This window comes from Anabrus simplex, chromosome 2 (genome assembly GCF_040414725.1).
Source record: "Anabrus simplex isolate iqAnaSimp1 chromosome 2, ASM4041472v1, whole genome shotgun sequence".
NCBI classification, from domain to species: Eukaryota; Metazoa; Arthropoda; class Insecta; order Orthoptera; family Tettigoniidae; genus Anabrus; species Anabrus simplex.
In genome coordinates, this window is record NC_090266.1 from 454006549 (window position 1) to 454019542 (window position 12994).

Here is a 12994-nt window from a genome sequence, read left to right on the forward strand (position 1 = left end):
GGTGTAAACCCTACAATCGAATCGGTGCTAATATGTTTAATGATCTATTCCTATGGTCACTTGATCCTCTCAGAGTGTCCGATATTGCTGGTCGTTAGTTTCTGCTTGGAGAGCCTAAGTGAATTTAGCTGGTGCAACTAGCCGACACGCCTCATCCCATGGATTTAATGAGATTAAAGGGGAGCCGGTCCCGCCTAACTTAGCAATGTTAAATTAAGCAAATTTGGTGCACTTTTTCTAAAGAACTATAGGACCTAAAACTAAAGATTTTACGCTTTGTAACATGGATACCAATGATTGTTGTACCATAGCGGTTTTGGATTTTTGTAGTTACTTTACAAAAAGATATTTGTTCAGCAACAACAAATTTTTTGCACATTTTCCAGAATTTCTTGATATGTATCTTGTAAACACTTTATAAAGTCCGTGTTGGAATGTAGCTGGCTATCATAATATTGTGATAAAAGTTTCATGCCTCTATCACTAATATTTTCTGAGAAAGGGTGCTCTGAATGTCAAAAATTACAATTTTGGGAAACCAATTTGAAAGAAACAATTACATTTTTAGTGCATTCCTGGTCCGTATGGTGGATTATCTGGATCGTCTTCCATGTCATCAGCTATCAGTTCTATCAGTCTGCTTTTATTCCATTTTAGCCCTTTTTGGACCTCGATACCTCTCTGTCTTCCAAAATGTTGTCACAAAGTTCCTTCCAGGTTCGATGCCCAGTTTCCTCAGAGTTTTACATTTCACAGTCTGCCCTTTATTGCAGCATTATAGACACGAAAATGAAAAGTCTTAATGCCGACAAATACATTTTAGGGAATAGGACACCATATCACACTATTCATGCTTTCATTGTGATTTTATTTTTTTCCATGCCTGCATTTCTCCAAAAGAGCAGAATCAGACAAGATATTGAAAACTGCTTTTACCTCTTCCATAACAGCAGGTGATAAACAGTGGGCAGGATGATTTACTCAATCTGTTCCTTTGTATCTATAGTATTTACGCCATGTGTTCGGAGAGGATGGGCAAAGTTCGTGGTTGGAGACTTCATCTGTCAACCATTTTGTCGACCACTCCCACATATCAGTCCCAGTATGCAGTTCAAAAATAAATGTCGTACATTTCCAAAAGAATATTCCGTACAAATTAATCAGGAAACTTGGCACTTCTGTTAAGCCAGAGAAATTGTCAATTTATTAGATTGTTTGGGACCAATTTCCCTTAATCCAAGAACCGAACACGTCGATATTTGCGAGAACAGTGACATTACTGCCAACGTTTTCTCCCATTTCTCACTGCATAATTCGTATGAGAGTCAGGGAGTGTACACGTCAGTTAAACAAAGCCATTTTATTCCTCCATAAGAAAAGTCTCCTCTCTCGTCGGTCACTAGATTGCACGGGGTCAGCAGAGCATACAGTAATTGCCTCAGATAAAGGATGGCCGTATTCTCGTTTTTTCTTACGCGTAGTTCTGTGATACCAGACAAGCGCATGGAGCTATGTTAATGACGTATTTGACAACAGAGAAACAACCGCAAAGAGCGTTTTTGTGACAGGAATATTGTTAATCAAGTAAGGATGATTTAATTACCCACCATGATTGGGTGGAGCGGCCCACCTAGACGGCAACAACCTTTCTCTGACCAAGAGATGAGGTGATGTTGAAATGATTTAGAGAATAAGTAAGATGGGGAAAATAAGATGTTTACTGTTAAAAAGTGGAGGCATTATTGGTCTCGTGACTAACGGAAGTTTATGAATATTGATTGTTATTATCTGAGTGGGGGGATGAAGGTGAGTATTGAATAAGTTGTGGATGACTTGCGGTAGAAATTATGCGTGTGGGGCTGTTCAAAGGCGAATGACTGTGGATGAATGTGATATAGCGGTGGGCGATGAGCGAATGAGTCTGTCAGTAGATGATGATGAATCGCTGGATGAAGAGGCTGAGTAGATGACTGTTATTTTCCCACCACCCAACCTATTCTCGGTGATGTAATCGGGTAGTTACCTTCTCGCCCACCTATTGTCCCACTTAGAAGACCAAGGTCTCCTTTTCGTTGTTAGAATTGTTTGAGATGGGTCTAAATATCAAATGTGTTGGTCAATGAATGTATGAGCTGAAGAATTATTATGAGAGAGAGGAAAAAAAAATAAGAAAAGAGTGAAGAGAGAATAATGAAGAAGGAAGAAGTAGAGAATAAGGGAAGGGTATCATCCTTCGAATTATGAAGGATCGTTGGTAAAGAACCCTGCATTGGAATGTCTGTGGATTTAAGTGAAGAAATGTGTACAAGGGTGTCTAAGGAGGCGAAATTGAAGTCCGTGTTAAGACCCAAATGAGAGGTTTAAAAGTTGGCGTTGAGGGTTTGGTTTAACGGCGGCATGGAGGTGTACTAAGGCGAGAGGACAGGTATGGGTTGATTCTGTAGAGCAGGGCCTCTCAGGGTGCATGCACTATGGACGGTACAAAGACGACGTCGCTTGGTTGACCAGAGTGCAGACCCCCACTCCTCGATTTGGACAAATTGCGCTGATTCTCTCTTTCCCCACGCCTGTCTCGCACGCTCCGCCTATCTCGCACTTCCTCACTTGCTCCGTAGCGCTCCAAATCCGAGTCAAGTTGAGCCGAGCTTAGCCGAGTAGCCCAGAGACGAAGCGTTGGTCCGAGCCTAGCTGAGTGGGACAGATGCACTGTGCACAGGAACTCTGCACCTCAGTTTGCACGCGTGAGATTTTGGGCGTTTGAGTGGCCCTGCTGTAGAGGGTTATGGTATCGAATATGGTGTCGAATCGGATCATATCCTCTACAATGGATGGTGAGAAGGGTGAACGCATGTAGGTTGTTGCGCATTGACTTTACGTATATGTGCAACAAGTACGGGCTGGTTAGGTGTAGGGGTAAGACAAGCGTTGCAAAGAAAAGCGTAAGTCGGGTGTGTTTCCCCTCTAGTGTTGCAGTGTGGTTGTTGCTAGGTATTGGGACATCTTGATGTAGGGTGCTGCTGTGAGTAATGTCCACATTTAGGGCCTGGCGTTCTACACATTTTGGTGGTGTACGCGTTGTACGTGAGACATCGCTTACTGCGGATGGGTTGTGGTGGAGGTGGGCGTAGGGACACGTGGCGGTCCCAACTTGTGATGGTATCGATGGATGCATGGAGTCGGCCCTTGCTAGCACCCTGTCGACGTCTGCTAGTGTGGGTAGGAGGATCATCAAAATGTTTTCCTTACACGGAAGTATTTTTGGGCTGGAACGCTCTCCTCGTTAAGTTAGCGATGATAGATTCGTCTGTAATGGCGATGTTCACCGCATGCAAGACGCAGCAGAAGAGACTGAGTCTAGACGGCGGGGAGGAGGGGGTCTTGGTTGATGGCCGGGGCAACATTTCAAAGGAGGTGCTGGAAATAAGTTAATCTGCTCCTACGGATTGGGCATGTGTCCTCTCCGCCACATACCTGTTGAGCTTAATTATGACGCCGTTTTAAGTTTTCCGTATGTCAGCATCCTCCTCGCGGTGCATGCTAAACTTCCGCATGGTGGTAATATTGCTAGGGGGTGGGTGTTATTCCATTAGAGGGTTTGTGAGTAGAAAAGTGTGCATTACCGCTGGTTGGTAGCGGATTGACGGAAACTTGGATTATTAATGGGACTGGGGCAGGTTCAAGTGTGTGGGAGGTGGTGTGAGAGGGTCGAGGTTGATTCTGAGTTTCAGTGGGGAGAGTTGAAGAGTTGGAGATTATTCGGTATTTGCCAGTTTAGTCGCATCCAAACTGACCGCCATCCACCGTAGTACTTGAGAGTCTTCCGGAGGAGTGGACGGTGCTGTCCTCGTACATTGGACCAACTCATCTTCCCACTGAAGTGCTGGTGCCAAGGCGAGATACCGTGCCTGATATGTTGGGTCTGCATGTGGTCATTGTGGTTGCGGTAGTGGTATCTGTGGAGGAGGAGGCGGTTAGCGTGTAAGGTGTGTACGGGTACAAGTTGACTTGTACTCTGGATCTGCTGACTGGAGAACAAACCCAACCCAACCCAGCGCTCAAGAAGAGGGAGAGACTCACTCAACCCTACCCAACCTAACCCAACCCAACCCCAATGTCGGACGGAGAAATGACGGGAAAGTGGTTGAACTACAGGAGTGAATGGTGTGAAACTCCGCAGCTATGCTTTGGTCCAGTTACCTTACCAGGTTTCCAGAGCGATAAACTCACTTTCAGTGTTTGGTGTAGGACAGTGCAGACATTGCAGGTGTTTTTGTTTATAAATTTGAAAGTATTTTCAGTGACGAAAAATGTCGCAAGCGGCGCTGTAAGACAAAGAGAAGTACCGTTATTGTTAATAATGTTATTAAACTAACGTCATTCCTAACTGTTAATTGTCTTAATATACTTCAATAGAGTAACGGAAAATTGTCTCACATTAATTCCTTAACCTGCTGGAAGCCAAAGATACAGGACTGCCGCATTTAAATACCATAAAATGCCATCGGCCTCAGATGGGAGAGAACCCGTTATCTTGATAACACAATGCCAACAACTAACCGGCTGCGCCAATGCGATCGGTTTTATTCCATTAAACATTCTCGCCAAATATCCTTCATTAATAATGGTAATATGAACCGGGAATTAATATTTGATTTTTTTGAGTGTGTTAAAGTGACTTACTGGCCAGCGTCCGCTTTCATTTAGACAGGCTGTAAATGTCACGACTCCCACAGCTATGAACGTTCAGTTTTATGGTCATGAAGGGGCTGCCTACCCGAGATGGTAAAGTGCGTACACGGTTCATTCAGAAGGACGCTGGTCGATCCCCGTCAGGAAGTCGGAAAATTTAAGAAAATTGATTTCCACCTCTGGGGAGGCACATGGCCCTAAGGTTCACTCAGCCTGCACCAAAATTGAGTACTATGTTAATTCTTGGGAGTGAAGGCAGCCTGGAATTTGGCTAACCACAATAACCTAGATACTGCCGAGATTACGAACTACCGGGCGAGTTGGCCATGCGGTTAGGGGCGCGCAGCTGTGAGCTTGCATCCGGGAGATGGTGGGCTCGAACCCCACTGTCGGCAGCCTTGAAAATGGTTTTCCGTGGTTTCCCATTTTCACAGCAGGCAAATGCCGGGGCCGTACCTTAGGTAAGGCCACGGCTGCTTCCTTCCCATTCCTAAGCCTTCCCTAACCTATCGTCGCCATAAGACCTATCTGTGTCGGTGCGACGTAAAGCAAATAGCGGGGGAAAGAAAAGATTACGAACCCTCTTCCCATTTGCAATTACAAACGTCACCTTTTAGAGGATGGATGCGTTATTATTACTTAAAGTGTGTCCGACTCGTTGGCTGAATGGTCAGCGTACTGGCCTTCGGTTCAGAGGGTCCCGGGTTCGATTCCCGGCCGGGCCGGGGATTTTAACCTTCATTGGTTAATTCCAATGGCCCGGGGGCTGGGTGTTTGTGCTGTCCCCAACATCCCTGCAACTCACGCACCACACATAACACTATCCTCCACCACAATAACACGCAGTTACCTACACATGGCAGATGCCGCCCACCCTCATCGGAGGGTCTGCCTTACAAGGGCTGCACTCGGCTAGAAATAGCCACACGAAATTATTATATACTTAAAGTGTGCATCACATTGCAGATGTTAGTTATCTCTGTAAATAATAACAAATTAGAAACAGTAGGCTTCTTTAAGGAAAATAGTGTTCAGACGTCCGATAAAATGTATGATACTAATCAATTAAACTACGTTCATTGATGAATAACATTAGGAAACCAAATAATCTTACGTAGCGGAACGATGATTACGAGACAATATACATGTCACTGCTCTCATGGGAATTAATGATCGCAGACATTGTAGGTGTTTTTGTTTATAAATTTGAATGTATTTTCAGTGACACAAACACAGTCTGAGTGTACACTTTCCGGAAATGCGCCTTGTCGGTTAACCCAATCGGAAGTCCTTGGACAGAGATCGGACGTTAACTTAGGACCATCTGAACAGTAATTAATGATACTGTGACGAGTTTTACACCAATTGCCATTCACCATTTACTTAGTATCTCGAATCCCTCTGGGTAGAACTGTACGTAGTATTTTGTTAAGATATCGATAATAAAATAATATATCCTGTCCCAGTGGTTCTCATCTCATGAATGGTGATGAAACAGCCTGAAATAATCGTTAAACAGTACATCTCTGGTGTAAAACCGACCAACTGGCATGACTTGAAAGTAGGCTAAATGGCAAAATGCAAAATTCGGAATACCTCTATCGAGAATAAGAAAAATTCGGTTATTTTATGAGTCTCGTGATGTAGGGGTTGTACGTATGTCTACTACTTGTATGGCGCATTCTTTTCTCTGCTTATCCATGAATTTCAATCCTGGTTTCTCATTTCCGCACCAGGCAAATACTAGATCCAAGACCACTACATTTCCAGTCTTGGATCTTTCTCACCGAGCTCGATAGCTGCAGTCGCTTAAGTGCGGCCAGTGTCCAGTATTCGGGAGATAGTAGGTTCGAATCCCACTGTCGGCAGCCCTGAAAATGTTTTTCCGTGGTTTCCCATTTTCACACCAGGCAAATGGGGCTGTACCTTCCTTCCCACTCCTAGTCCTTCCCTGTCCCATCGTCGCCATAAGACCTATCTGTGTCGGTGCGACGTAAAGCAACTAGCAAAAAAAAAAACGATCTTTCTTATCCCACCGTCGTTGAAAGTCTGTAGGTATTAGTAAGACTGTAAACCACTAGCAAACCAACGTTCCCCTTATGATAAATGATCTGTTCGGCGCGTGCAGTTGATTGTGTTCACACATATCCCTTCCTGTTTTCTTAATATAGAGCATTTTTGAACACTAGTATAATCATTGCCAAACCACATTGTCCTCTAGTTCATGCATCACCTTGCACCCTTTCTAATTGCTTAGTAGACTGCGCCCCTTTCTCTCAAGTAAACGCCGATAAGCCTTGACATTATTCACATTCATTCAGTCCAGTAATAGGGTTTTCTAACGTGGAAGAGGTGTGCAGCGTAGATTCTAATGGAGAGATTCACTATTCAACTTGGCTTCATCTACGTGCTTAGAGGTAAAATGGAACAACACTGACGAGGGAACACATACACGTGTTTCACTCGGATTCGGTTGAAATTTGGTAGGAATATTCGTGGGACGCAGTAGAATGCTAAGGTGAAAACTGCATGTCCCCAGCGCAAGTTTAAACGCCAAAATAGAACAAATAAATAGTCGTAAAATTAGAAGTGCCGTGGGAGTATCGGGGTTTGGCGGGGAGGTAGGGAGGAGCGAAGCAGCGGACGTGAGCCAACCGGGCTGTGTCGAGCTGCGCCAGCAGGCAGGTAGCGTATCGTTAGCGCGTTCCCCTTCACTTCCCGATTAGATATGCAAAACGTAAATGTGAAAACAGCACATGAAACAAGTGTACAAAGGACGATGTTTGAACAACGACGCCAATAAGGTTTGAAGAATTCACGCCCGAGTTCTTGTTACTCGTTGTAATTAGTGTAATAGTGATTGTTTACAAAAGTGTAATAGGCACAGATACTGTGTGCACCATGCACATCTTACAGCGCTGTCGCTTTCACAAGTATTACATTGATTATAGGAAGGCTCTTCTTTCAAACAATAATCGACTGGATTAACAATCTGTGAAGGTTTCTTGTTAACATAGCCACATTTGTACCAACTGTACTGCTACATGCTACGAAAACGCGGAGAGGAGAACTGGTTGTGCGACAAAGATTGCACTTTTAAAATGTTGTTTCTTAAATGTACCTTGATGTCTAACGAGTTTAACAAAATTAAATCGTACAAAATACGTATAAATTTCTTCCAAATACGGAAGCCCAAAACATCTAACGGCTGGATAAGTCCAGTGGGTCCTTTCGGAATTGTTTGAACATTAATGATTTTCTTACTCCCAATTTTAGCATTTAAAATATTTTCTTCCTTCTCTCCGGTCCAGGAATCGAGAACTAAAACATTGTACTCTGGTACTAGCTCACAATAAACATCCCGTAACCATTTCTGTACAAGTTCTTTGGTCAGTTTTACAGACTGTGAAGGCAAAGTGTACACATTTGGTGCGGTAAAGTTTTTCTTTCTATATTACGACCAAATTTGCCATTTTTTTCTTTCAACACCACTAACAACTTCGGCAGGAGTTGTCCATCTGCCGAAATGATTGGCTGTATTGTGTAGCTATGAGTTAGTGAATGAATAGAATGTGCTTACGCTAATACGACTTTTTCTCCTCGTTCATTATAGGTCCTGCCAAAATGGAACTCTTCATGAAAACCAGACTGATCAGTATTAGACACGCACTCTGGGCTGTGACTTTCTATTAATTGCGGCACTTCTTCAACAAACAGTGTCGCGTTACAATTAGTATCTTCTTGTACAAATTGGTACATTTTCGATACGAATTTGCACATTTTTCTTGATCCAATTTTGAATTTCTTTTTAAAACTCATTACCCAGGAATTAGACGCTCGAAACCTGTCGTAGTTAAGTAGACGAGCGTACTTTAAGGCCCATTTTTTAAATATTTATATCGTGAACAATTTTGTTTCGTTGTCTACTTTCTTTGAACTTTTGATAAGTCTTCGTAACAAATTTATTTTTTTCTCCCATTGTGCCACCGTTTCCCAGTTCTTGCTTCCACCTGTAAAGCTCTTGCCGGAACTTTAATTTATAAAACCTGTGTTTCACTGATGCGAAGCTCCTCTGTTTCCCACCTTTGTTTCGCCAATATTCGACGACCATCTTCTTATAAGTTATTGGGATTAGGCATCGTTCAGCCGTTGTTGTGAATGCAGGGTTAGGAGCAACATTTTTGGAGACGAGGTCAAATAACGGTGTTTCAATATTGTCCCCCTCGAAATCAAAGTCGTCATCTGGCATATCCAATGTGCCATCAAGTTCCACTGTCATATCGGTATCCAAAACCCTGTCGGCAATTAGACCTGTAAAACGGAGACAAGAAAGCAATTCTTGTGAACGCTTGTTTTTCTCGTAAAAGTAAATATATATAAATACATTGATCTACTTACCATATAATTCCAATCCCAAATTCCTTTCATCTTCAGAAAATGGGGGGTCGTTTTTGTCACACTCTGCAAAACATTCCACGGATTGAATGACTTCTGTAGTGGGCGTTTTTTGTATCTAGGTGTAAAAAATCAATTATTACCATACATGGTTAAAGTAAATATACAGTCACCACTCATAAAAATGACTATAAGAACGCCATATTTTACCTGTCATTGTAAGAACGTTGCCCCTTCGGACGACTAATCAATGTGCACCTCTTGATCTGCTTTGACGTTTCTAATCGGGAAAACACGTGGTATGTGCGAAGTGCGGTGTAGTAAAGAAGAGTGGCCGGGAGGGTGGGGGTTGGTGGTCATTCATTCGACTCGAGCGAGCAGCCCGACTATACGTTGCTCACGTCCACTGCTTCGCTCTTCCCTCCCTCACCGCCACACCCAGATACTCCCGCGGCACTTTTAATTTTAAGACTATTTATTTGTTCTATTTTGGCGTTTAAACTTACGCTGGGGATATGCAGTTTTCACCTTAGCATTATACTGCCTCCCACGAATATTCCTACCAAATTTCAACCGAATCCGAGTGAAACACATGTATGCGTTCCCTCGTGAGTGCAATGGAAGTTTCTCTCAGTCCAAAAATGTACGCAATGTACACTTATATTTAAATGAAAATGTAAAATGTCAGACGAAAGGGGATCATGACGATTTAACCCAAACGTTCATGGAAGGACGGCGTTTAGGATGTAGGAATCGTTGTCATTCTTCATTCCGTTCAACTCGTTGCCCATATAGCTGCCCTCCGAATGCCATTCTACCACCGATCCCCTTACTTGGAGATGATGTTTGATAAGTGTTATACAGAACTTGGGTTTGTTATCCATACATCACCTAATTCAGCGTTGAATTTTCCATTTATCACTAAGTTATGAAAAACACTACATCATTTTGTTGTATAATGGAGGTAATTAAAAGAGGCAAGCATTCAGTGAATTTATACATTCTAAAAAGCATTTTCATAAAATAATATAAAGCATCTTTACCTCGACTTGCAAGTCACTTTCCTATTTTCTTCCCACATTTTTCTCTTTTTTCCAAAAGTTGTTTTCCATCTGAGCTCCTTAAATTCTTACACCTAGTTTTGCTTCCTCCGAAAGTTTCCATATGTCTCCTTTATGCGGCATCTACCTTTCCTACAAACAAACGAACTTCAGTATACTTGCGCTTACCTTTCAGCCATTCCTGCACTTCCTATCTACGTCATTAATTTATCTCCTGTGTTCTTTCGTGCCCTCCTCATTTTGTACAATCTTGTATCTGACATCAGCTACTCTGTGAGTGAATTTTCATTTCACACAATTTGGGTTGCCCGCGGATCAATTTCGACTTTTCATTTTACTCTTAACAGATACGGGTCAGTATTGTGTAATCTATGGGTGAGTTTTAATTATTTTTTTCGAGTAAGCAACAGATGTATCACTCGAATGGGAATGGGAAGTGTTACCTGGGTTTCTATGCTAATATGACATTAGCAGTTAGGAATACATTCTTCAAGCATAAGGCTAGGGGCACCGGATCCATAATTGACTATATCTTAACCGACTTTGAATTCAGGAAATCTGTTAAGAGTGTGCGGATTTTCCGAGGATTTTTAGATGATACAGATCACTATAGTATTTGTAGTAAACTAAGTATCTTCTAGGCCTAGGAGAGAGAAAGTGAAATTTATCTGCAGACGAATAAGTGTAAAAAATCACCATGACGAGGAGATTATACGGAAGAACATGGATTTGATTAGTGGAAAGTTTGAAACAGTCGATAGCAAGCAGGTTCAAGATATAGAAAGAGAATGGGTGGCATACAGGGATGCTGTAGTAGAAACAGCAACGGAATGTCTAGGAACAATTGTGTGTAAAGATGAGAAAAAGGGAACATCTTGGTGGAATGATGAAACGAGGGTAACTTGTAAACATAAAAGGCAGGCGTATCAGAAATGGCTCCAAACAAAGAGCGATGAAGACAGGGAATTGTACGTAAATGAAGGAAACAGAGCGAAACAAATAATTCTTAAATCCTAGAAGATGTGGGAAGATTTCGTTAATAACCTGGATATACTAGATCAATTGGCAGGGAAACCTTTCTGGACAGTAATAAATAATCCTAGAAAGGGGGAGGAAAAAAATAAATGTATAGTGTTTTGGGTAAATCAAGTGAACTCATAACAGATCCCAGGGAATCACTGGACATGTGGAAGGAATATTTAAAAAATCTTCTCAACGTAAGAGGAAATCTTTCTGTGGACATCGTGAAGAACCCAGCTCATTGGAAGGAGGACAATAATGTTGGTGAAGTTACGCTTGAGGAAGTGGAAAGGAATATATGAAATCAGACCTAAAGTGGTGAAATGCAGTCGGAAGGCAGGAATAAAATGGCTTCATAGAGTAATAATAAATATTACCATGGAATGTTAGTAAGGTGCCGGCCCCGTGGTGTAGGGGTAGCGTGCCTGCTTCTTACCCGGTGGCCCCGGGTTCGATTCCCGGCCAGGTCAGGGAGTTTTACCTGAACCTGAGGGCTGGTTCGAGGTCCACTCAGCCTACGTGATTAGAATTGAAGAGCTATCTGACGGTGAGATAGCGGCCCCGGTCTCGAAAGCCAAGAATAACGGCAGAGAACATTCGTCGTGCTGACCACACGACACCTCGTAATCTACAGGCCTTCGGGCTGAGCAGCGGTCGCTTGGTAGGCCAAGGCCCTTCAAGGGCTGTAGTACCATGGGGTTTGATATCTTAGTAAGGTACCATCTGATTGGACAGGGGGCAGTAATTGCACCTATCTGTAACCAAGGGAACAGGAAGGTTTGCAATAACAATCGAGGTATTTCATTGATCAGTATATCAGGCAAAGTATTCACTGGCATTTTTAAGGAAAGGTGCGATCAGTGGTTGAAAATAAGTTAGATGAAAAGCAGTGTGGTTCCAGACCACAGAGAGATTCGATTTTCAGTATGCACCAGGTAATTGAAAAATGCTTCGAGAGGATTATACAATTATGTTTTTCGTAGATCTACTGAAGGCATATGACATAGTACGAAGCAATGAGGGACTACGAGATTATAGGTAGATTAATAAAAGCAATGGAATGCATTTATGTTGACAATTGGACTGCAGTAAGAATTGATGGTAGAATGAGTTTTTGGTTCAAAATCCTTACAGATGTTAGACAAGGCTGTAATCGTTCACCTCTGTTGTTCATAGTTTACATGGATAATTTTTTTGGAATTTATTTCACGTCTCACCGAAACGTATTACAAGTCTTATGGCGACGATGGGATAGGAAAGGGCTAGTAGTGGGAAGGAAGCTGCCGTGGCCTAAATTAAGGTACAGCCACAGCATTTGTTTGGTGTGAAATTAGGAAACCACGGAAAACCACCTTACGTGCTGCCGACAGTAGGGGTCGAACCCACTACGTCCCTAATGGAATCTCATAGCTGTGCGACCCTAAACATGCGACCACCTCGCTCCGGTAAATGGATCATCTACTGGAAGGTATAAAGTGGCAGGGAGAGATTCAGTTAGGTGGAAATGTAGTAAGCAGTTTGGCCTATGGCGGCGACTTAGTCTTAATGTCAGATTGTGCTTAAAGCCTGCAATCTGATATGTTACGAAAAGTGAAAAATTTTACCTTTAACTCTTTCATTAGCGTTCGTGGTCTGCGCGAAGCTAACTTTCATCACTTCACGAACCACTCTTCCGGCACTTACCTCTGATGGTTGCAATTCAAGCAACTATCCTAATTTTACTCATTCCTATAACTGGAAACTTAATGTATGTTGCAATAATGGTGATTTCTTGGAGTGGATTTGAGAGAATGTGAGGAAGACGTCCACCGAACGTAGATCATCTGAAC

At 42.6% G+C, this 12994-nt stretch overlaps 1 protein-coding gene across 1 annotated transcript in view; it reads left to right on the forward strand.

Annotated features, from left to right (window-relative positions):
• Positions 1 to 12994, forward strand: part of LOC136863574 (uncharacterized) — a 503819-nt gene that overhangs the window by 358626 nt on the left and 132199 nt on the right. The gene's annotated exons all lie outside the window — the stretch shown is intronic.